The sequence below is a fragment of the Canis aureus genome, chromosome 1 (genome assembly GCF_053574225.1).
Source record: "Canis aureus isolate CA01 chromosome 1, VMU_Caureus_v.1.0, whole genome shotgun sequence".
In the NCBI taxonomy this organism is placed as follows: Eukaryota; Metazoa; Chordata; class Mammalia; order Carnivora; family Canidae; genus Canis; species Canis aureus.
This window is the reverse complement of record NC_135611.1, coordinates 121,758,558-121,781,833: the sequence shown is the minus strand read 5'-3', so window position 1 is coordinate 121,781,833 and position 23,276 is coordinate 121,758,558. Positions and strand designations below refer to the sequence as shown.

General features: G+C 58.1%; 1 protein-coding gene across 12 annotated transcripts in view; it reads left to right on the top strand.

The window, feature by feature from the left end:
• ZNF536 (zinc finger protein 536) overlaps positions 1–23,276 on the top strand; it is a 430,531-nt gene that overhangs the window by 292,673 nt on the left and 114,582 nt on the right. The window contains exon 5 of one of the 12 annotated variants that reach the window (XR_013356748.1): positions 10,072–10,236. The exons of the other annotated variants lie outside the window; for them this stretch is intronic. The gene's annotated coding sequence lies outside the window, so the exon portion shown is untranslated. The remainder of the gene's footprint in view (positions 1–10,071; positions 10,237–23,276) is intronic. 12 annotated transcript variants of the gene reach the window in all.

Below are 23,276 nucleotides of genomic sequence, written 5' to 3'. Positions count from 1 at the left end.
AACTCTGGCTCTCACGGTCCCTTCTAGCCCTGACCTTCCAGGTGACCTTGTAGGACCCGGTCAGTCCCATGAACGCTCAGCAGGGCCCCGGATGTGGGAGCCCAGCTGGTCCCACAAGTGCGTGAACATGTGGGATTTCAGTGGAGCCAAGACCGTTTACTCCCTGAGGGCGTGGGGCCCGTGAGTGAGAACCCCCGTCCCCGTGAAGACGCTGCTCTTAAATCATCAGAAGAGCGTTGCGGAATTTCTCATATATATATATACATACATACATATAATTTTTTTAAGAGTGAATACAACTGGATTTTTGAGCTCATGGTAATGCAAGAAAAAACTGATTATCTGACTTTTTTCTCCTTTTCAATTTTCGACCTCTTGTGTTCACAGTGGAGCTTGAGAGGAGAGTGTTTTCCATGATTAAGTTTTCCTCAAGCACATTGCAGATACCAATTTGATAATCCAGCGTGCCCCTCCTAGGACGATAGCCCCTCCCGGGAGCCCCCAACTCCCACGCGGCTCGTACAGGGAACGGAAGGCGGGATCAAGAGACGGGGGCTCGTGTCAGGCCCCATCGTGCGTGCGTGGGCCGCAGGGGCAGCGCACATCCTCCTCCGTGCCGGGGGGGCCTTTCTGCTCTTCCGTCCTCATCTCTCGGCCACCCAGTCGCTGTTGGCTAGCAAGCCCCCCGCCCCCCACCCCACAGCGCCTCCGCCTCAACCTGGGGCCGCGTGTGTTATCTCCAGGTGTGGGCCCCGTGCATCTTTGGCTGTTTTCAGCTGAATATACCGGGATTGCCTCGGTTTCGCCTTCCATCAAAGGGCACACATATGCACCCTCCAGACAATACAGTGAATATGGTTGGGTAACTAGGAGGTCGGCAAGTCACCCACGTTTCAGTTATTTAAGGACGTCTGCTGCTATGCGGGACCCAGGCGGGGAGCCCCGCCCCGTAAACCCAGAACTCGCTGAGACCTTGGCAGGTGGGTAGGGAATCGGGGTAGGGTGTTGCAGGGTGTGGTAGCCCCAGCCTTGCCAGTCTGTGCTCACCCCTGGAAGCTTCTGTCCGAAGCGCTGAGCTGGGGGTCCTCCCACCCCAGACTGGACACCTCCACGGAGGAGCCCGTGTGAAGATTCAGTGGCCCCATTCCCCGGATGTGCAGAAATCAGCCCTGTGATTGACCCATCTTTCCTGTTTTCTAATGCCACGGAGGATTCACAATTAGATTTAAACACAAAACAAAGCAAGACAAACACGATACCTATTGGCCAACCTGTGGGAAGGGGATTCTTGTGCCCCAGGGGCTTTTGCTTTACGTGGAAACGTCGGGCTTGGTGTGTTGCCTCTAAGTCACACTCAGGCTATTCATGTGGAATCACAAGGAGAATTTTCTTGAGGACCTTCGGGGTGAATGCCCTGGCGGAGTGGACAGTCGCGCTTCATTTGTACAGGCTGAGTGCCTGGGGTCCCCGGCGTCGGGTGGGCTCACAACTCGTCAGCCCCTTCTCTGGGGAGGAGATGCAGGAGGAGGGGGATGAGGCAGGAGAGTGCATCCTGGAGCTCACACGAGGGGCCCTCCCGGTGGGGGACGCGGGCCTCCCAGAGGGCGGTGTGGGGCCTGCAGGCCTCGGAGCCCGCAGCCTGGACACCGTGCCCACCAGGTATCCGCGGGGTAGTGGGAAGGATGGGTGCACCCCAGGGGCCTGGGCTGGGACAAGGGTGGACAGGGGGCCGCAGAGGGACTGGGAGCCAGAAGGGCCAGGCGGTGAGAACGGGGTCCGAGAACCAGAACAGAAACTGGGCCTGGTAGACGGAAGCGAAGGGAAGCGGAAGCCGAGGGGGCAGCAAAGCAGTAAGAAGAGAGTAGAAGAGAAAGATGAGAAAGCACCTGAGGGGCGGGCAGAGGAAATGGTGAGGAAGGACCCCCCACCCCCCCGCCCGAGAGATGAGGGGGTCCAGGCCGGGGAAGCCCCGGGAGCTTCAGGGGGCACCGAGCCCATCGGAAGGGCCTTGCTGCGGGGTGCGGGGTGCAGGGTGCGGGGTGCTCACGGGCTCAGGCCCGCTCGGGAGGCCCGGCGCTCAGCGCATCCTCCTCCTGGTGCTCCCCGCCACCAGTTTCAGGAGGAAACGCTGCAGCTTAATCAGAATTATTTACAAGATAATGGTCCATTGTTTGCACTAAGACAGATGTTGTCTGTGGGAACTTTGTGTTTTATGCTCCTTCCCCTGCTCTGCCTTCACTGGGTGCAGATGGGATCGGAGTAATGTGAGTTATTATTCCAGGGCCTGGCAATTCGGAGGCTCCTTCCTCCCGGCCCGGGCTGGCGGGGGCCCCGGGGAGGATGGTGGCTTCGGGCTGCGGGCCGGGCGGGCCTCTGGGCCTCCTCGCTGCCCCTCCAGCAGCCTGTGATTAAGAAGGTCTTGTTTCCTCGAGGGGCGGGCCGGTGCAATTGCCGTGTCTGGTGGACAGGAAGGGCGCGCTCTGATTAAGACGCACTTGCTATTTGTCGAGTCGAGAGGTCACCGCTGACAGGGCAGATGAGGGTGGCCATCTGGCCCTCGGCCTGCCCAAAGGAAAGAGCGGGCCCTCTGGGGTGGGGGCTTGGGGGCTTGGAGCCTCCCTACCCCCTATTTTTTTTTTTTTTTTGAATGATGGGAGAGCCTGCTCTTGGTCTTCTGGGGTCACTGGCTTCGGGTCCAGACTTGTGACTCCGTCCTTCCTCCTCCAAGGCTGCAGGTGGCCAAATGGAGGCCGGTGTCACCGACCCGGACAGGTGCTCGTCCCACCCGAGGAGAAATGGGGCAGGGTCTCTCTGATGCAGACTGGCCCCCAGCCTTGCCTTCTAGGCAGGTGGGCCATCCCGGTGTCGCCCCCTTCGTGGGAGGCCCCCGGAGCTGGCCGGTCCTCCTGCGACTGTCCGGCCAGCAGCCTCACCAGCCAGCTCCGCACGGCCTGGTCCGCCGGTCGTCAGAGCCCGCCTCCTGAGTGAGGAAGCTGAGACCAAGGGCTGATGGGTGGCTCGCCCGTTCTCCCCTCCGTGGAGAAGCCTCCCGGTGCCGCAGGTGGGGACCCGGCCCCCCGAACCTCAGCGTGGTCAGCTGCGGCCAGGGCGCGAGGGCAGCAGGGAGGGGGTGCGCTGGGCCTGGCGGAGAGGTCGCAGTCGGTTCCAGCTGCACCGGGCCGCCTTCTCCAGGCCTGGCACTGCCGGTATCAGACTGTGACCACACCAAACATCCAGGGAAGAGAATCCCACACTTGGAGGCTAAAACCGCCCAGGACGCCTGCATGGCCACCCGGCGGAATGAGACCCGCTAGTTGGGCAGCGTAGCGGAAACGTCAGGTGGCCATGGGTCCCAACCCTGCCCCCGGCCCCTGGACGCCTCAGAGGAGCTCCCCCGAAATGGGTTGCTTCGTCCCATTCGACGCCCAGCATGTTGGCCCTAGTGTCTAAGGAAGATGACTCTCCCGCCGTCGTCTCCCCGCGCCCAGGGCATGACCCCCGTGTCTTCAGCAGCAGGGTCCGATCCCCGGGGCCATCCCTCCATCGCCCAAGTTCATTTTTAAATCATCGTCACGTACCACGCGCCAGGGCCAGCTCCCGTTCTAGGTACCTCCCAGAGGGAGACACAGACCATACTCTTTTATTTAATTGCCCGCAAACTCCCGTGAGGCAGATCTGGTCCTTACTCTTCCCATGTTACACGTAGGGAGGTAGAGGCACCCCGGGGCCGCGTCACTTGCCCAGGGCGCCCCAGCGAGCATGTTGGGGCGCTGAGGCCCGAGGCCAGGCAGCGGACGTCCCCGAGCGTGCCCCGTGTGCTGCATCCCTGCCTGGAGGAGGGGGGCCCGTGCTTCCCCAGCCTCTCATCTCTATTTGAGGTGCATCGAAAACGAGCCACGCGACCAAGCAACATGTACAGCAGCTGGTTTCCCATTCTGGTGACTCCAGCTCTGGGTGCTGGGAGAGGACAGGGCGACGGCGAGCAGAGATGGCAGTCACAGTCGGACCCTGGGGCTCGGCCCCCAGCAACGGGCGACACACGGTGCTGCACGGGGGGCGCTCGGGCCCCCCAACCGGCCCGGGATTTGCCCTGTGGCCCTGAGCACCTGTTCTCCCACCCCCGGGGGTCCCCACCTCTCCGTGGGTGACGGAGGTGCCTGCACGGGTCGTCCCAGCCTGAGAATCCTTCTGCTCGGGACTCATTTATTCTGTGCATTCAGCCTCAGGGAAGAATTGTCGCCTCCCAGCCGCCCCCCCGCACCGCCCCAGCCAGTCCCCGCAAGTCAGAGGGGCTCAGGGAAACCTGACCCCTCACCTTGCAATCGTTCCCTGGGGTCTAGGTGGGTGAGAGCAGAGAGTGGGTGGCCCGGGGCACCAGCGGGCCCTCCCGCCAGCGCCGCCTCGGGCCCAGCCCCCAGCTGTGAAAGCAGCAGAGGTCAGACTAGAATAATATTTATCAACCTTATTCTCACTGTGTCAGGCTCTGCCCCAAACCCGGCGTCACTGGAGATCACAGATCATGTCTTTTAAGGTCCCACGGAGCCGCCTCACATGTGACCAATTACCTCTGTCAAGCAGGGGGAACGAGGTCCTGCCTCGGTGGGTGGGATCTGAACTTGAGCTTCCAGAGGTCGATGACTGGGATCTTAGGACTTTGAGCCTGTCACTCCCCTATAGCCAGACCTTTTCGGTTAAAACTGTTTAAATTACAAACCAGTAATAAAAGGATCATATGTGTTTCCCACCGAACAGGTTCTTTAGGGCTATTATGATAATTAAAAACATATGGTGTCTGTGCCAGTCAGAGGGAAACCGCAGATGTACAAATTAGGTATTATATAAGGGTTTTCTGCTTTTGCCCTTTTAAAAACGTCAGGCTGGAGAAGTTTAAGGAGATGAAATGGCAATTGTGCAGATAGTAGGTAGCATTTTGGTTTTAGAATCATTAAATATATAAACCCTTTTCTTTATGCTTAATAGGAATAAACAGGTCCCGATACCCGAAGGCGGGGGGCGGCCCACTGGGGGCCCCGATGTGACAGGGCAAAGGCAGCATCCCCCCCCCCACAGGGGCTCGGGTGCCATGACATTTTGTGCATTTTTTAGGACATTGTTCTGCCCAAAGAGGATTACATTTACTAAATATCGAATCGTCTTAAAATTGGATGGAGAGGAGCAAAGTCGAGGATTTCTTCACATTATTACGTTTCTTACTTTTTTAAAAAGCAAAGATGCACGTATCGATCAGTCTAGAGATAGTCATTTATTTTCATTTAAAATCTGCAATTGATTTTGAGGAGGTGATAAATACTGCTAATAAAAAAAAAAAAAAGAAAAAACTGGGAGGGTTTCCATGGCTCGCCGTCCGCGGCTTTCGCGGTGTAGACGGACGGCGCGAGTTGGGTTCCAGCGTATTCCTCCTACGGGGAAGGACGCCGGGCTGGCTGGGGACCCCGGCATGGTGCAGCCGTGCTCCGGGGCAGCTGAGATGACGGCCCTCGGGCCCCATGCACACGTGGGGACCCGGGCTGAGCAGCCAAGGACTGAGCTCTGTGTTGCATGTCCCTGCTACAGACACCCAACCGCACCGCCCTAAGGAAGCAGGGGACGGGTGACCAGGTCGCAGGAGCAGGGCCCAGCTCTGCGCCTCGGGGCCTCTACCCTGCTCCCCTGAAAGACAATTCCAGATCCTCCCTGAGACACTCGCAGCCAGATCCAGGATGACCTCGTCCCAGACCTTCATCCCTTCGTCGGTGTGAACAGGGCAGGGTCTCCATAGGAAGGTTGCGCCCGGAGCCCAGTTACTAATCGATAGGAATAAACGAGCGGAGAGGAGGGTCTGCCTATCCAGGAGCCCAGCCCTCAGGGCACCCAGAGCACCCCAATTTGCTTATAACCAGAAAACGCCCCTTCTCGATCATCGTAGCTGAAGCAAGTCTGGGCTCCCGAGGGAAAGCATCCTTTGAAATGAGCCATGCGGCCCCGGCCCTGCTTGGGTTTTGAGTTCTTCTCCTTTGCACCCCCCCCCTTTTTTTTTTTTTAAAGATTTATTTATTTATTCATGAGAGACACAGACTGAGAGGGAGGGAGGCAGAGACACAGGCAGAGGGAGAAGCAGGTTCCAAGCAGGGAGCCCGACGCGGGACTCCGGGGTCACGCCCTGGGCTGAAGGCACATGCTCCACCGCGGAGCCACCCAGGCCTCCCTGCCCACCCCCTCTTGATGGCACAAAAGGTCCACCGTCCCGCTGTGCCCTTCCCTTTGGGTGGCTGTGACCAGCCTGCGTCTCCGTGGAACACGGGATGAGTCGGAGCAGGGTTCTCGGCCCGTCTGTCTCCTACGGCACGAACAGCAGGTGCCGTGTCCGGCGGTGGCTCTCCAGCAGGCCTGATTTTTCTTCCCCTGGGGACGTTTGGCAATCTGGGGACACCGGGGTGGGGTGTGGGGGGGTGCTCCTGGCATCCAGTGGGTGGAGACCAGGGTTGCTGCCAGACACCCCACAACGCACAGGGCCAAGAGTCGCCCAGCCCAAGACGTCAGGTCGGCGCCAGGGTCGAAGGCCTGGGCTACAGGCGGGAGAGCCCAGCCTCGGCGCGTGGGACAGGGTTTGCCGCCCAGACCACGTCGCGGCATCCGGGGCGTCCAGCTGGCCCTCGGGAGGCCTTCCCGTCCCCCGCGCGCCTCGGGCCTTCCTGCAAGAGTCTGTGCAAGAAAGCAGGGGGGGGGGTCCTAGGAGGCGGGAGCTTCCCGCGCGTTGCTCCCCACTGCAACTGGCGTGGGGGCTGTGGGGAGGCGGGGGCTGAGCAGACAGCCGGAAGTCGGCCTTTTCTTCTCCCCCGTGAGTGATAGCAAGCCTGCGGGGCCGGCGTGCACGTAGGCATTAGCACTTTAACTTTTACGGAGGTAAAAATAACACCTTGTCACTCAGCGCAAGTACCAATCACAAAATGAATTAATTGTAATAACTGTTGTCAACGGAACAAAGGACTTGTTGCTTTCCTAAGCAGATTTCAGCGCCACTGAGAACTATATACAGACGTTCCCATTGGGCAGGCCGGGCGGAAGCCAGTCAGAACATAATTGTATCTGTCTATCTCTTTACTTTGTGTTTAAGGGTGAAGGAATCCAGTTAAAAACCTGTATTTTAAACATATCAATAAATATACCCCTTTTTGTGCTGGTGACGTCTCCTCAAAAAACATGGAGTCTTTAATAAATTGGCCATGAAAATAGCATTTGCCGCCGATGGCACCAAATAAGGGCCAGCTGTAGAGGCTGCCTGTTGACTCCAAGTCGTGAAGGGAATTATGCCCAATTACCCTCCCATAAAACACCCTCTCATTTCTCGGAGTTATCAAAACACATCCCGTGGACAAGCGGTCAGCTGTCCCCTTGCTCCTCAAAAGAAGACAAGTGGGCCTCACGCTGGGCCCGCGGAGCTCCGCACGGCCTCCGCGGCGGCCCCGGCGGCTTGTGTGCAGTCAGCCCCCCTTACGGCGGCCTTCCCAGCCTGGTGGCCTCGCCTCTGCGCGTCCTGAGGACGCCCGTCGGTGCTCTGCTCGGAGAGAGGCCCTCCCGGAGAGGGGCAGGCAGGCGCCGGCCGGGCGCTGGGGTCTAGGGGCCGGTGGGGGCTCCTGCTTCAGGACGTGGGTCCCGTGCGTCCTGGCGTGGGAGTGACCAGCCGTGGGGGGCATGTCTGGGGGCTCTCCTGGGAGCCTCCCGAAGAACGACCCAAAGAAGCTGCAACGCACATGCAGGCAAAGGTTGAGGGGGTCAAGCCTTTGCCAGGGAGGGTGACCGAGGACTGTGCCCAGGCCGCTCGAAGCACAGGGTGCGGGGCAGCCCATGGGGGTTCCTCCCCTGCCTGCCCTCTCCTGCCGCTCCTCGGTGCTCCCTGGACAGCGCGGCCGCGGCATCCGGCTTCCCAGAGTCCCAGGCCCGTCCCGTCGGGGACGCAGGTCACCCCCAAGCACCTCGGGTGCCCCTCAGGCAGACGGCTTTATTTTTAGAGCTCATTGAGGCTTAAATTGGTTCCTCCGTCATGAAATGAAAGATCCCCAGACTCTCAGAGCTACAGGTAACCTTAGAGGTCATCTTTGAGATGCAAATCAGGGGAAGAGCTGGCCCTCGGTGGCTGAGTGCCGTTCGCAGGTGTCCAGGCAGGTGCATGTGTCTGGCCACCCTTCTGCGTGCTGGGGCGGCCCCACGCGGCCTCCCCTCCTGCCCGGGCAGGGGGCAGGGGGCAGGGGGAGTGTTCCTGCGGCTGTCCGTGCAGCTTTGGGGCAAATGTGCTCCATTTTTGACTTCCCCTGCTTGGCCACTTCAGAGGCTCCGGTCGGAGGGGGCTTCTTGGCTCAAATGGGCTGTGCACTCAGATTTAAATAGTCGCCTCTGGCTGGAACCAGGTGCCACTTGCGAGAATGCTGCCGAGCGCCCTCCTCTGGAAACAGAAGCCTCCCTCCTGCCGCCCGAGGCTGCTCTGCTCCTGGGGACGCGGCCACGCAGCCTGCCTTGGGACGGCAGGTTCACCGCGGGGCGGGGGCATGCATGCCCCTGGGAGACCCAAGTCCCAGCCGTGTGACGGTGCCGGGTCCCCGCCCTGGGAGCATGCAGAAGCAGCACAGAGGGGAAACACATGTGGGGTTTGAGGGAAGGGGACAGAGACTCTGGGGGTCCCCATGTCCTCCAGCCCCGGATCTCACCCTGCACGCTCCCCTCGCATCGTTCTCGAGAGCGAGGAAACAGCCCCGAACCTTTTGGAAAGAAGATTCTGTGACAGGGAATGGATGCGAGCATGCGTTCGTTTATTTTGCATGGATGGAATTGTTCCAGAGGGTGGGGAGCTGGTTCCCAACAAATTAGCCAAAACGACGGCCCTCGCGGGGCACGTGCTATAGGGGGAGCCCTGACGATGAACTGGAACAACGTTCAGCTTCTGACAAGCGAATACCCACATAATGAAGAATTAGCGAGGTCGTCCCACACCATCAAGGTCGGGGGACCTCTCGGAGGAGGTGATGTTGGATGGCGTCCTGGGCGATAGGAAGGAGCCAGCCATGCAACGACGAGAGGATGCGTGTTCGGAGCAGAGGACAGTGAGACAAAGGCCCAGAGATGGAGAAGGGCAGAGGCCAGGGCCTCCTGGCTCCAGGGCTCACGGGCCCTCGGATGCGATGGACGCGTCCCAAGGCTTTCCCAGGAACACTGGGGTCTCATTCAAGCTTCTCCATGCCCTTGACCGGTCAACGGAGTTGGAACTGGGGCTTTTTTCCCCCCACATTCTCCCCATTTGGAAAAATGGAATTTCAAAAAGAAAGCGAGCAATGGCGTTTGCACCATCAGCAGCAGCGAAAGGCTGAGCTCACTGCCCGCGTCTCTGGGCGCCCAGCGCTGCTGCCCCAGAGCACCTCTGCCCGTTCCCACACTTCCCTGCGTGTGTGACCAGCGTGTTGGAGGACTCTGGGGTCTGCGGGAGGCACCAGGACCTACTCTTTGCACATGAGCAATAACCCCGCTCCTGGATGGCGGGAAAGAAAAGGCAGCTGAGACTCGGAGACGTGGCCACCTGACCTTGGGAACCTGGCGCCAGGAGCACGAGGGCCGTCCTTCAGCTCCCGCAAGGGGAGGGCCTCTCACCTCCGCAGACCGAGACTCCACGGCAGAGTCCGTTCTGGGCCCGCAGCCTGCCCGGGGTCCCTTCCAGCATCCCACGACAGGTAGCAAGCCGGAGCCCCTCGACACGCTCACCGGCCACGCCCAACAGTCGCCTGGAGGACACGGGCCAGTCCCCTGGGAATCTCAGCCCGGCCTCCCCGGAGAAAGGCCGATGGGTTTCCAGCGATGCTGCTCAGACCGGCCCCAGCGTGAAGTTCACCCCTGCTGACCGCGGCCAGGACGGGTCCAGACTCCCCTCCAGCCCTCCCCGCGCAGGGGCCCTGGTGATAGGAGGCGCGTGGAGACTCGTCGCCAAGACTGGCTGCTCCGTTGTCTTTTCAGGATCCCTGCTCCCGTCTGGGCAAACTGCTTTCAAATGAATAGCTATTTCTGGATGATTTTTTTTTTTTTTTTTAGTGTTTCTTCTCCCAGCTGGTTGCTATATTATCTGCATCTCATGCCGTTCTGGCCTCCGTGGGAGACGAGAGGTAGCCCACCTTCCGCATTAGCTGCGGCGCTATCGGTTTCCGAATATTAAAAGGTGAAATCAGGAACTACCCTGTCTGCTCTCAAAGTGAGGAGGTAAGTTGCCCCCTCCCGCCCCCCCTCGCGTTATTTGTGATGTTCTCTGCACGAAAGGGTGGATCTGCAGCTGGGCCAGGGGACCAGGACGGGCATGAACCAAGACGGGGGAGAAAGACCGTTCGAGGAAGGGCGCAAGGCTCCCAGGTGGGTTCCTCTGCAGAGAAAGGCCCAGAAGCACGACTCCCAAGCCCACTTGCCTTCTGCCGTTCAGCTGCACCTTGCCCTGGGGAGACGCCGGCCCGGGGAGCGCAGGACTCGTGCCCATGGTTGGTCCCGAGAGCCGGGCCCTGCTCCCCTCGCTGCTGCCCAAGGTCAACCCAAAGACAACGGGCTGGAATGGCAGCGGGAGGGTCGGGTTGGCAACCTCGCTGCCGGGCCTTTCTGGGTCCTGCGGAGCGCTTCCGTGGGTGCTGACGTGGAAGTAGGCCGCTCAGCCCCCAGCCCCTTTGGTGCCACGCCGGGGAGAGCTCCTGACGGGCCCGGATCGAGTGTACGTCTGCGTCTATGGGCGATCGACACACAGCAGAAGAAGACAGATGTTTTCGTCGACGGGTTCAATTCCTCGGCTCCTGCTGAATCCTACCGGGTTTATTTTATGGGGGGAAACTGAGATACGGCCTGGCTGGAATGACTTGGTCGAGGGCAGCCCTCCACGGCAAAGAGGTAGCAGGAGGGCTACGGGCCGCGGAGAGCCGTCCGGGCTTGGCCCTGCGGGGCCGTGTGTAGACGGGCACGGGTCTACGCGGGCTCACCTCCGCTTGTGCGGCCCCAGCCCCACCCCCCGCAGTCTGCGCGGCCGGGGACGGAGTCTGGAGTCCGGGCAGTCATCAAGCGCTGACTCATCGCTCATCCCGAACTCCATTCGGCCCGTGCTTATCGGACACCTGCCATATGCACCAGGACACGGGGGTGACCCAGGTGGCCGTGGTCCCTGCCCCCGTGAGCCTCGCCCCACTTTGCTGTGCCAGGGGCGTGGGGGGTGCACAGAGCCCTCTCCACGGGGAAGACCTCTGTGGCGGGGCTTGGAGCGACTTGCGCGGACTCCTCCACGGCCAGCTCGTGGGCTGGGGGCGGCCGCTGCCCCGCTGTCGGGGGAGCCCCCTGGGGCCGCCACCCCGAGGGGTTCGGTCAGCTCAGGGCAGCGGGGGGTGCACAGGGAGAAGCAAGGCCAAGGACACGGCCGCATCGGGGCGCGCTCATCCCTTCGGCAGCTCTGTCCAGAGGCAGCAGGTGCCAGGCCCCCTCTGGGCATCGGGATCCAGAGGCGAGGGGACTGACACCCCGCGTCCTGGCAGGCAGGTGGTGGGCCATCAACAAGTTAAATGACCAGTCAGACGGGATAAGACTCTAGGGAAACCAGAAGTAAACAGGACTTCGGGGGGTGGGGGAGCCTGGGCGGGCTCACTGCCCTATGCAGGGTGCTGCTGACGTGCAGGAGGATCTGGGAGCCCAGCCGGGCAGGCTCCAGGGGGGCCAGCACCCCAAGGCTGCGAGCCTGCCTGTGCACCCGGGGGGACCCTGGAGAGATGGTGGGGGACAGGCGCCCACGGGGAGGGCCGGCAGCGGGGGCCAGATGGGCCACAGCAGCTCCTCCGGGATGGGGTGGGTGCTGCTGGTGCCTGCAGATGGGACACCAGCTCCGACCCTGCGGGTGCCCCCCCTTCCCTCCGCCTCCTGTCGGTCCACCTTGGCCTCAGACCCCCCCGGGCCGTGACGCACCGGGGACTCCCAGTTTCACCCTCACTTCACCCTCCTTCCCCGTCTGCCCCGTTCGCCTTCTCCTCCTTAACCCGTGGGGCGCGGAGAGCTGCCCTGTAGCCGCGGGCAGGCTCTGCTCCCGTCTCCGAAGTCCGTGTCTACACTGGCCGTTCTCATTCGGGACCCCGTGGGCTAGATGGCCAGGTCCTGGTCCCAGCAGCGGGGACCTGCTGCCCTGCAGCGTCCACACGGTCCCCTTGGCTTCCCTGGTGCCCACGGCGTACCTGCCCCAGGGGGCTCGCGGCAGGGCCGGACCCGTGGCTCCGCTTCTCCGCCCTGCGAGCGGGTTGGACCCGTTTCTTGTCCCGGGCGACACCGTCTATCGTCCCACCGTCCTCGCCGGCCCCATCTGGGAGGGGGGGGCTGTGGTTCTCCAGGAACGCGCCCCCGCGCCCGCCCGTCCCCGCCTCGGTCTCCTTGACCCCACGGCCCTCCTCGGGGCTGCGCTCGCATCACGCCTCCGCGGCCCGCTTTTATTTGCTGGGGTTGTGAAGCCTGTTTATTTCATAAATACCTTGATACGCTGTGCAGAGAGCATCCGGAAAAATAGCCTTTTGATTTAAATAAGAAATGAAAAAAAAAAATCACCGCCTCTTCAACTTTTATTTATTGTTTTTTTTTCCCTCTTTCATTTCAATACCCCGTGTCTTTAATACCAAAATATCCCACATAGAGAGGCTTCAAAAATTAGATGGGGGTGGAGTGGTGATTGTCGCGTAAATTTGCTTCCTGGCTGAGGCCTTGTATGCCAACTTTTAGCCTGAATTACATATTTACAGCCGAGTTATAAACCCCTGAAACGCAGGATTTATCATGGAAACAGTGACACCGCCTCACCCAGCCTGGTGTTCTTGGGGACGGCGGTAATATACTGTGCGGACAAATCAGTTCATTAGTTAGTTATAAACAAAGGACAGAGATAGTAAATTAGAGTAGGTATTTCAGTGGTTTTCCATGTATTTATGACACCAAAATATGCAGCTGCATTTTATTCCTTGAGATAGTATTTAAGTGTTTCAGATTTAAAGCGCGTTTTTAGAGATGGCCGTGGAGCATTTTTAGACCTGGTCGTTCTCGTTCCTCTGTAGTTTCATTCGTGGTATTTTCTTCCTTCTCTGTTGCTCATTAGAAAAATGTTAAAAATCCATTTTCGTCTGATTAATAATAAAGCTGATCACATGTAACCTAATTTTCATTCCGCGCTGCCCCTGTCTGTGGAGTCATATACAAAGTGACCTTTGAATCGCCAGTGGACTCATAAAGTACAATAAGCACCATTGTCCTGTCAAAAATTGAAGATGTTTTACATCATTACAAAATTTAATGTTCCATCTTTTCAAATGCACTACTTTTCAAAGGCCACATTCCAATTGAAGCTCATTAAAATCAGACTCAAGTTTCCTGTGGTGGGGATGAAGAGAGTTTCGCAGGCAATGGGAAGAAAATGAATCACTCTTTTAAAACAGATATGGTTACATATTAGTTTTGAAAGGTACGGCGACAGCAGAGCCTCCGCTCCGGCAACAGTGCGGCTTTTGTGCTGATGGATCCAATAACTGCCTCCTGGTTCCTTTGACTTCACCCACACTGTATCCTATTTACTTATGAATAAATCAGCTCTCTAAATAAAAGTGTTGTTTTAAAGTTCCGAGGTGGAATCCGAAGGGGTTTCTGGAGGAAAGCGGTGAAATCGGCCCTGCGACTGCGGACTTGTTAAAAAAAAAAAAATTAAAAATAAAAAAATTAAAAAAAATAACGTCCATCTGATGCGGAGACCCCGGAGGTTTAGAAACTGAGTCACTGGAAGGGGTTTCCTGCGTCCGTCGGGGAGTCGGCCCGATAAACGCTGGGCTGCGGCCAGAAGTGGGGATGCCCCCTTTTACCCAAGATCCAGCTCAGGCCCGGACGAGGAACGTGTCACACAACGGGACCCGGAATTCTCAGCCGGAGCCAAATGCCTGGCTTGGCAAAGAAAATGTCCTTGGGTCTTCCCGTTCAGATTCTTTGTCGGTTTGAGTCGGGGCCTCTCGCCCGTTTCTTGGCCACGTCCCAGTGCTCGGTATAGCCAGGTCCTCCTTGGGGTTTCTCAGCCTGATGGGAAGGTCCCGCATCGCGTGACCCAAAGGACGATCTCCCCTCATGTCGAATTGCTTCAAAGCCCCGATTTCACAGATTCTTAATGCACATCCCTTGAGCTCGTGAGATACCGGCCTCCTCCTCCAGGGCCGTGTAGGTAGGACGGGTGTCCACGTGCCAGCGGAGGCCGGCCCCGTGCACCTCCTCTGGCTCTCGGGGGCTCCTCTCACCAGATCCTTCCTAGACCAGGGCTTGGCTTATAGTTTATCAGGATTTGGCATTTCATCAAATGAGGGTGATCCTGATTCTGGACAGGCTCATTTGTCCCCCCGGCGCGTTTACGAGGACAAGCTCTAGCACCAGTCGGAGTTGAGTTCCTGTCCTGGTTTTGCCACTTGGAGCTGTGGTGACCTTGGTCGGGGCTCGTCCGCTTTGCTGAGCTTCAGATTCCTCAGGGGGATAACCACACCGGCGTCCACCCGACACGACGGTATCCAAGGACCGCACACCCTGGCTGGAGCTTCGGGGTGAGCTACGGGCTGTGGAGGTGGCCGTGGTAGTTGCTTCATCTGGATCCAGAAAATCCCCAGCCAAGCTCCCTCCTTGGGAACTAAGGCGGCTTAAGGAGTGGAAACGACGAGAAGCAACGTGTTTGTTCCCTGCTCACGGGCTCGGTGTATCTTTACCGCTGAGCTGCCAAGCGCCACAAAGTGTCGTGGTGGGAGTGACGCTGCCGGTCGTCCCCGGCCTTCGGGTGAGCTGGCCGGTTCTGCGGATCCGAGCTGGATTTGCCCGGGGCGCTCTGGCTGCCTGGCGGCCGGCGGATCTGGGGTGAACTCGGTGGGGGTCACCCGGTCTGTCCCACGCGTCTCGTCCTCGGGTGGGCCGGCCGGGCTGCTTTTCACCTCAGAGGCCAAGGCCCACATCAGAGACCGAGGTCCATGTTGGAGGCCAAGGCCCACGTCGGAGGTCAAGGTCCACGTCAGAGGCCAAGGTCCACGTCAGAGGCCAAGGTCCATGTTGGAGGCCAAGGCCCACGTCGGAGGCCAAGGTCCACGTCAGAGGCCAAGGTCCACGTCAGAGGCCAAGGTCCACGTCAGAGGCCAAGGTCCACGTTAGAGGCCAAGGTCCATGTCGGAGGCCAAGGCCCACGTCGGAGGCCAAGGCCCACGTCGGAGACCGAGGTCCATGTTGGAGTCCAAGCTTCACGTCAGAGGCCAAGGCCCACGTCAGAGGCCAAGGTCCATGTTAGAGGCCAAGGTCCATGTCAGAGGCCAAGGTCCATGTTAGAGGCCAAGGTCCACATCGGAGGCCAAGGTCCACATCGGAGGCCAAGGTCCACATCAGAGGCCAAGGCCCACATCGGAGACCGAGGTCCATGTTGGAGGCCAAGGTTCACTTCGGAGGCCAACGCCCACGTCAGAGGCCAAGGTCCACGTCAGAGGCCAAGGTCCACGTCAGAGGCCAAGGTCCATGTTAGAGGCCAAGGTCCATGTTAGAGACTAAGGTCCACATCGGAGGCCAAGGCCCACATCGGAGACTGAGGTCCACATTGGAGGCCAAGGTTCATGTCGGAGGTCAAGGTCCACTTCAGAGGCCAATGCCCATGTCAGAGGTCAAGGTCCACGTCAGAGGCCAAGGTCCATGTTAGAGGCCAAGGTCCACGTCAGAGGCCAAGTTCCACGTCAGAGGCCAAGTTCCATGTCAGAGGCCAAGGCCCATGTCGGAGGCCAAGGTCCACATCGGAGGCCAAGATTCACGTCAGAGGCCAAGGTCCATGTTAGAGGCCAAGGCCCACATTGGAGGCCGAGGTCCATGTTGGAGGCCAAGGTTCACGTCAGAGGCCAAGGCCCATGTCAGTGGTCAAGGTCCACGTCAGAGGCCAAGGTCCACATCAGAGGCCAAGGTCCACGTCAGAGGCCAAGGTCCATGTTAGAGGCCAAGGTCCATATTAGAGACCAAGGTCCACATCGGAGACCGAGGTCCATGTTGGAGGCCAAGGTTCACGTCAGAGGCCAAGGTCCATGTTAGAGGCCAAGGTCCACGTCAGAGGCCAAGGTCCATGTCAGAGGCCAAGTCACGTCGGAGGCCAAGGTCCACGTCAGAGGCCAAGGCCCATGTCGGAGGCCAAGACCCACGTCAGAGGCTAAGGTCCGAGAGAGCAAACAGACCCGCGTGAGCACTGTGATGAGCCCCGGCTTGCGCTGTGGTCCTCCCGTCCGTCTATTTCTGGCCCCAGGCCCCCAAGGGGCCCATTGGGTGTGTGAACAGTGATGAGGCCGTGACGGCATCCAAAGCCTTAGAAGATGCTTCCATCCTCCTCTCCCAGGGCAGTGCTCTGGTCCTGAGGCCCCTCCCGCGTCGCCTGCCTTGCCGCTGCTGGACACGTGCTTCCCGGGGGAAGGAACTTCCTTTCCTCTTTCTGTTCTGAGGCCTCTTTTGAAGAGACAACTTGGGAAGATTTTGCAGTTCCTTGACTCCCAAAGGCGCGTGGTTGGAGGGGGCAGGTGCAGCCTCAGAGTCTGAAGCCGGTGTCCTCTCTCCCCTCCCCAAGGGCGGCTACCCCCTTGCCCCCTGCTAACCCCCCTGCGGCCTTGACCTCGGGAGGCCCCGTTTTCACCCGGCGGCTCTGGGGTTGAGGATGCGCTCCATCCAGCTCTCCTGGGGGCAGACGTTCAGAGAGGCCCCAGAGAACCCCTGCTCTGCTACACCCACATCCGACCTCTGAGTCTGCTCATACATGTGACGTTTGACCCGCAATGAAGGGCCGGCTCTGGAGAGACCTAGAGTCTCTCCAGCCAGTCCCTAGAAGCAACCTCCTGTCCCTGATGGTCTCCAGGTAGGAAACGGTGTCTTCCAGAGCCCTGGCCTCGGGAGTCTGACCCCGGTGAGTGTGGGCTCGCCCAGGACGCCTGGGGTCTGGCCCCCAAGGGGCAGCGATTAGGGAGGCTCCCCTGTGCATGCACGAGCAGGAGCTTTGTTTGTGGAACAGGGACACGCTGTGGACCTGCGGGCAGGTGGGGAAGAGCAAGAAACCGGATCCCTCATCCACTTCCCAAAGAGTGGCTGGGGTGGGCTCGGGACACCGATGGCCACAGTCCCTCAGCCAACACATGCGGGCCCGGAAACAGGCATCGCGGAGTCTTCTGTGTTCAGTTCTTAGGGTCCTGTGAGGGGCTGTGAAGCAGTGGGGACTCAAGGAAGCCCTAGCTTATCACAGGCTCCGACTGGGCTTTGTGTCCTTTCCTTTGTCCCGCGAGGTCTCTTTCTGGCCCGGGCACCCACAGCGCTCAGGGCAATCCCAGCTCCGGCTGCCTGGTCCCTGTCAGCCCCTCTCTGCTGGGTGACCCCACAGCTGCGCTCCCCGGAGCCCTGGGCCGTAGGTCCATGTTGGAGGCCAAGATGAGGCCGGGTGGGGGGCGGGGGGCAGAGGCTGCCCTTGGGAAGTGGCGGCCGTGGTCACAGGCAGGCTCAGCATTTTCCAAGGCCCGCGTCAGCCCACCGGTCCTCATTTACTCTAGTAACGGTTAACCTCGGGTAACTTCTATCAGCTTCTGGAACTGTGAACCTGACCGTGTGCTCTGGACCCTCCGGAGTCCGAGACTCTACCTGAATTTAGAGAAGCAGATCTTATGCGGGCCCCCAGAGGGATGAGATCAGTTCTTTAGGGAAAGCAAGAAAACCCAACTATTAAGCTCGACTCAGTTTCCCTCTTCCACATCTATAGTGGAAAGTCAGAGCTGCTTGTGGGGGCCGAAGATTTGCTTTCAAGACCGGACACGGCTCCTACAGGGGACAGAGAGGCTGAGGCCCGCTGACTGGGCAGTGTCCCCTCTTAGGAGGCTTTTCTGGGCCTCCTGGACTCAGGATGGTGGAGGAAGGAAGAAGTTACAGCTGAGAGACGGGTGCCAAAGGACCCGAAGCAATTGGGTGTCCACGGGATCCCGAGAGGACTTTTCTGAGGGACAGAACAAGGATGGGGAAGAGGCTCAGAGCCCACGGTTGGGTTTCAGCGGGGACCAGGGGGGCGTCGTCTGTGGTAACCAGGACTCACTACCAACCCCAGGGGCTTCGGCTGGGGGCTGGGAAAACAAGGCAACGCGGCTCCTCAGGAGAAAAAAAGCAGAGCACCGCACCCACCAAACCCAAGGGAGGGAAACGAAGCTCTTGGGGCGCCCACCGCTGGGGGAGTGTGTCGGGGTAGATTCTGTTGGTGGAACAGCAGAAAATAATTTACCGACACTGTGTGGCTTCCGAAGGTACAATGTCTGATGACCGGGGTTCTCTTACTAATTCCTTGACCGACCTTGGGGAAGCCTCAAACTCTTTTTAGGCCTGGGGTGCCTCATTTGAGCCTTAAAGTGGGGGGAACGAGGTGATCCTGCAACACCGGTGGTCATGAGACCTGTTGGAAGAAAGCTCTATCCACGGAGTGGCATTTCTAGGGCAGAGAGTGGGAAATGACAAGGGTGGGGGTCTCCAGACCCATCCGGGCCACCCTGGATAATGTTATAGGGGAAAAGGGCCCAGAGCTTGGGGCTGGTGGGGAGATGCCCCAACCATTTGTGCTTGGCTGCAGGGCCTGGAGCAGTGCGTCTGAGACCAAAAGAGGCCATTTTCAGGACGGGGGTGGCAGGCAGGGGCCACACCTTATTCTGCAGGAGGACGTCCTAAGGAAGGGAAATGATTTGGGGGAGTGTGCGGGGTACTCTGCATGCAACTCAACCCAGACGCTTGAGGGGCACCCGCTTCCTTCCTGAATGGGAGCTCTGGACGGGGCTGGCCCAGAGGTGGGGTCCTGCGGGCAGCATCCTGCCGTTAGCACTTCTAGCTGGCAGGGGGGTGGGCATCTCTCCACGGCTCCTTGCGGGACTGAGGCGGATAACGCCTCGAAGCTTCTGTGTTATTTACACTCGCAAATCCCCCAGCAGCAGGAGGATAAGGGATCAGTGGTAAGAAAGCTGTTGGTGAAGATGCTGTGTGTTCAGTCTGGGTGTAGTGGAAAATGTGGCTTCCCCCGTGGCCCGGCCATTACAATTGTTTTCCCCCTGCAGTGCAAGGGCACTCCTGACTAAAGGGAAGTGTGCGCATCTCTCTACATGTGGGCCCACAGCCACACGAGGTACGGTTCTGACAGTGTTTGAAGGCCCTGGAGACTCGGCCTGGAACGCCCTCCAGCTCCTCTCTGCCAATCCATGACCAGCCTGCAGGATTAACCCTCCTTTTCTGTTCTTTAATGAAGCCTTCTAGAACCACACAGGTCTCTCTCCTGCCTCCTGCTCACAATTGCTCAAGTCTGCACAGTGAAAAACTTGCATCTTTAACTGTCTGCAGTCTGGAAGTTGATCTTTTCTCTCAGATCAAAATTGCTGGTTCATACAGAGTCTTGAGCAATTTACAGCATTCACAGCAATGCCGGTGTCAGCAGGAAGAGACAGCGATGTTTCCTGTGCACGGCCCCTTGGAGGGACTGTAGTCATCACGGGGCAGCGATCAATGTATTCCTGGCTCCTAACATAGAGTCTGGCACACCGGAGGCCCTCCAAAAATATTGTAGAGGAATGGATGAAGGAATGGATGGATGGAGGGAGGGAGGGAGGGAAGGATGGATGGGTGGATAGATGGATGGATGGATGGAGGGATGGATGAAGGAATGGATGGATGGATGGATGGATGGTTGGGTTGGCAGGTGGATGGATGGGTTGGTGGGTGGGTGGATGGATGGATGGATGGTTGGGATGGATAGATGGATGGATGGTTGGGTTGGTAGGTGGATGGATGGGTTGGTGGATGGATGGATGGGTTGGTGGGTGGGTGGATGGATGGATGGATGGATGGATGGTTGGGTTGGTAGGTAGATGGATGGGTTGGCAGGTGGATGGATGGGTTGGCAGGTGGACGGTTGGATGGATGGATGGATGGATGGATGGATGGATGGATGGATGGATTGGCAGGTGGATGGATGGGTTGGTGGGTGGGTGGATGGATGGATGGATGGATGGATGGATGGGCTGATGGGTAGATAGACAGATGGATGAATGGGTGGATAGACAAAGCTGTGAACAAATGAATGAATAAGCAACTCTTTTAGCTTGACAAGCTTAGCTATTGACGGGGACTTCAGAGCAGTGCTTGTGGCTTCTGGGGTCAGAAAGGGTTGATTATGACTAGAAATTCAGGAAGTAGGCCTGTGACTCACAGAAAGTACCCGTTGGCTCAGAGTGGGATGCTTGGTGTCACCCAGGCTTTTGTGGTTCCAGAATCGACAGCATAGCTAACTGTGAGCCCTCTGCCGGGCAGGCCACCCCTCCATTGTCACCCCCACTTCTAGCCTCACCTCTGCATTCCCCCCCCCCGCCCTGCCTTACCACCTACCTGAAACTCAAGTCCTGTCCACCAGCAAGCCTTTCTTGTTGACCCGAGGCCACACATGTCGTCTCCCACTTGACAGCCGTAGGACATTCTCTCATTGTCTGCACCACATGGCTTGACATTTGAAACGTCAGCTTCAGCATTTGTCACACTGCAGTGGAAAGTACTGGGGGCTGTTTTCTTCACTTCTTCAAGGAAGTACAGTGAGCTCCCACTCTGTGCCAGGCGCGGTTCCAGATACTGGAAATGTATCAGTCAGCAAGACCAGCCCCTCTAGACTGCCCCGTCCCCTGAAAAGTCCTTGCCTTCCTGCAGCTTACACTTAGTTTGGATCCCAGCTCGACCACTTGGGACCAATGTGTCTTTAGGGAAGTTACAGGATATTTCTAAGACTGAGGTCTTTTTTTTTTTTAAGATTGTATTTATTTATTCATAAGAGACAGAGAGAGAGAGGGAGAGACACAGGCAGAGGGAGAAGCAGGATCCCTGCAGGGAGCCAGACGTGGGACCCAATCCCGGGACTCCGGGGTCACGCCCTGAGCTGAAGGCAGATGCTCAACCTCTTGAGCCCCCCAGATGTCCCTCTGAGTTTCATCATCCATGATGTAAGCTGGCAGCCACATCTCTCCCACGTGGCGCCCACCCTTAGCCCCTGGAGGGCCCTGGGCTGATGCAGCAGTGTTCCTCCCTATGTGTTGGGCAATAAGGAAGTGAGAAGCCCGTAATCGGCTCCAGCACAGGCTGGTGGGCAAGAGCTCTTGACCTCCATGCTCCATGGCGTGTCCGCCGTCACTCAGGGCCTTTCCAGACTCAGCTCCTAGGGCCAACCTTCCAGAGAGTCCCACAGCTCGAATTCAGAGCCTAGAGGGAAAATTCCCGTAGCTGGGAGAAGCATAGCTGGCCGAGGAACACCTCTGTAAACCAACCTGGGGAGCCATGCATTTTTCTTCCCGCCCTTTCTTCCTTCCTCCTCCTGGCGCTTGGGATCATTTCCAATATTGAACATCGTTCTTAGAAAAGCTCTCCTGGCTAGCTGACTTCGGGAGGACGACGGTCATAAACAGGTAAATTATTTGCAATCGCTTCTTGAGGCAATGGTACCTTCTGGAAATTAATTACGTTTTCACACAGTTAGCCTGCTTTTTGCCTACCTGTAATATACTGTGCGGATGGAGAGCACCACGAGTATGGTATGGTATTTAATATGCAGTATTGTAGTCCAAGAAACATTTGTCAACATTATATAATAATCTATGATCAAAACACTAAAACTTGTCAACTCTTGGAGTCAGTTGCATTGCAACTCCACAACTGAAACTCATTTAAAAGTAAATGAAAGTCAAGAGGATGAGATCCAATTAAAAGTAATTTAAAGTATGGGGAAAATGATTCACAACGATATAAATCAGCGCATTGTTATTGCGCGCTCTATCTTATCCTATAAGGGAACTCTCTAAAAACAACCAAAAAAGATTCCCAGACGAGCGAAGGACGAGTACGTGTCTACGGTCTGTCCACATACGTCTTGAGAAGAGATTAGAAAGGAGTTACGGGGCCCCGTTCCTTCTAGATCCTCAACCAGCCATTTCCACCATCGCTACTCCTCTAGACTGAGGCATAGCAGAAATCCAATTAAAAATCTCTCTTTGTTTTTTTTTTTTCCTCCCATTTTTGAGTATGCATGCAATTTCACTGATAGCGGGATCTCAGCAGAGAAATTAACTTCAATAATCTATGGATTACAAGACATATCAAACCTTCAAAGCACCCCGATGTTAGATCTCTTCTCAGAAGGGCTTAAACGACTTTAATAGTCAACAACAAATGATGGGGTGCGTGTTTTCCAACTAAATCAGGATCAGTTGGGCGTTACTCCCCCATTCTCCCGGGCTCTTAAATATGGCAGGCACGTTCTCCACCACCCATGGTGAAGCCCTTGAGGTGCTCACCTCTTAGGGGCATCTGGCATCTACTTCTGGGTGCAGCAGGTGTGACAGCTCCAGGAACCAGGAAGGACCTGGCCGCACTGTCCCGGGCAGCCTCCTTCAGCACGTGGTCGCTCGCATCCTCTATTGTCTGTTGGGCTGTTGAGCTCCGTCCTCACAGCCTGGAGGGGCCTCTCCTGAACGGATGAACAAGGTTGTGTTTTAGGTGGCGACCTTCTGGGGCAGAAGCATGGCTGTTGGGGTACGGGCCGTGAAGGGGGGTGCGTGCACCGTGGAAAGGGTGGAGGCTCCCTGTGGACGGGCCTGGGAGTAGCCTCGCGCCTGCAAGTGCTGCAAGTGCTGCAAGCGTCTGGCCTGCTTATGCCCCACTACACCTGCAGCCTGCGGCCCAGCTAACTCTGAGGCTCTCAGGGTCACGTCGGAGTTGCTGCTGTAATTGGTGCGTGACAAAGGGACTTCTGTCTCCCACTTGGGGCATCGGGTGGGTGCATGCATGGCCTTGGCTCTAGGGCGTCCCTCCAGAGCTCCTAGGCCCCAGCTGCTAAGCGCCTTCAGTCTTCATCCACAGCAACTCGTGGCTTTGCGGGGAGCTCCCTGCGTCGGCGGCTGTGCCCTGAATCCCGGGTCCACCTGCTGGGCCACAGGTCGGGCTGAGCACAGACCTTTGCAGCCCACGTCGCAGCCTGAGGCCATTCTGGTGCACAGCACCCATGCAGGACGGGCAGGGTGTCCCGTCGCCTGACCACGGTATCCCCACGGCAGAGCCATGCGGCCTCCAGCCCAGGCTCTCTTGAGACACGAATGTGGTCATGGCTGCATCGATAGAAGCTGAGTGTCCTTGTCACAGCGATCAGTGGTAGGACCCAGGAGCTACCCGTGAGCTCC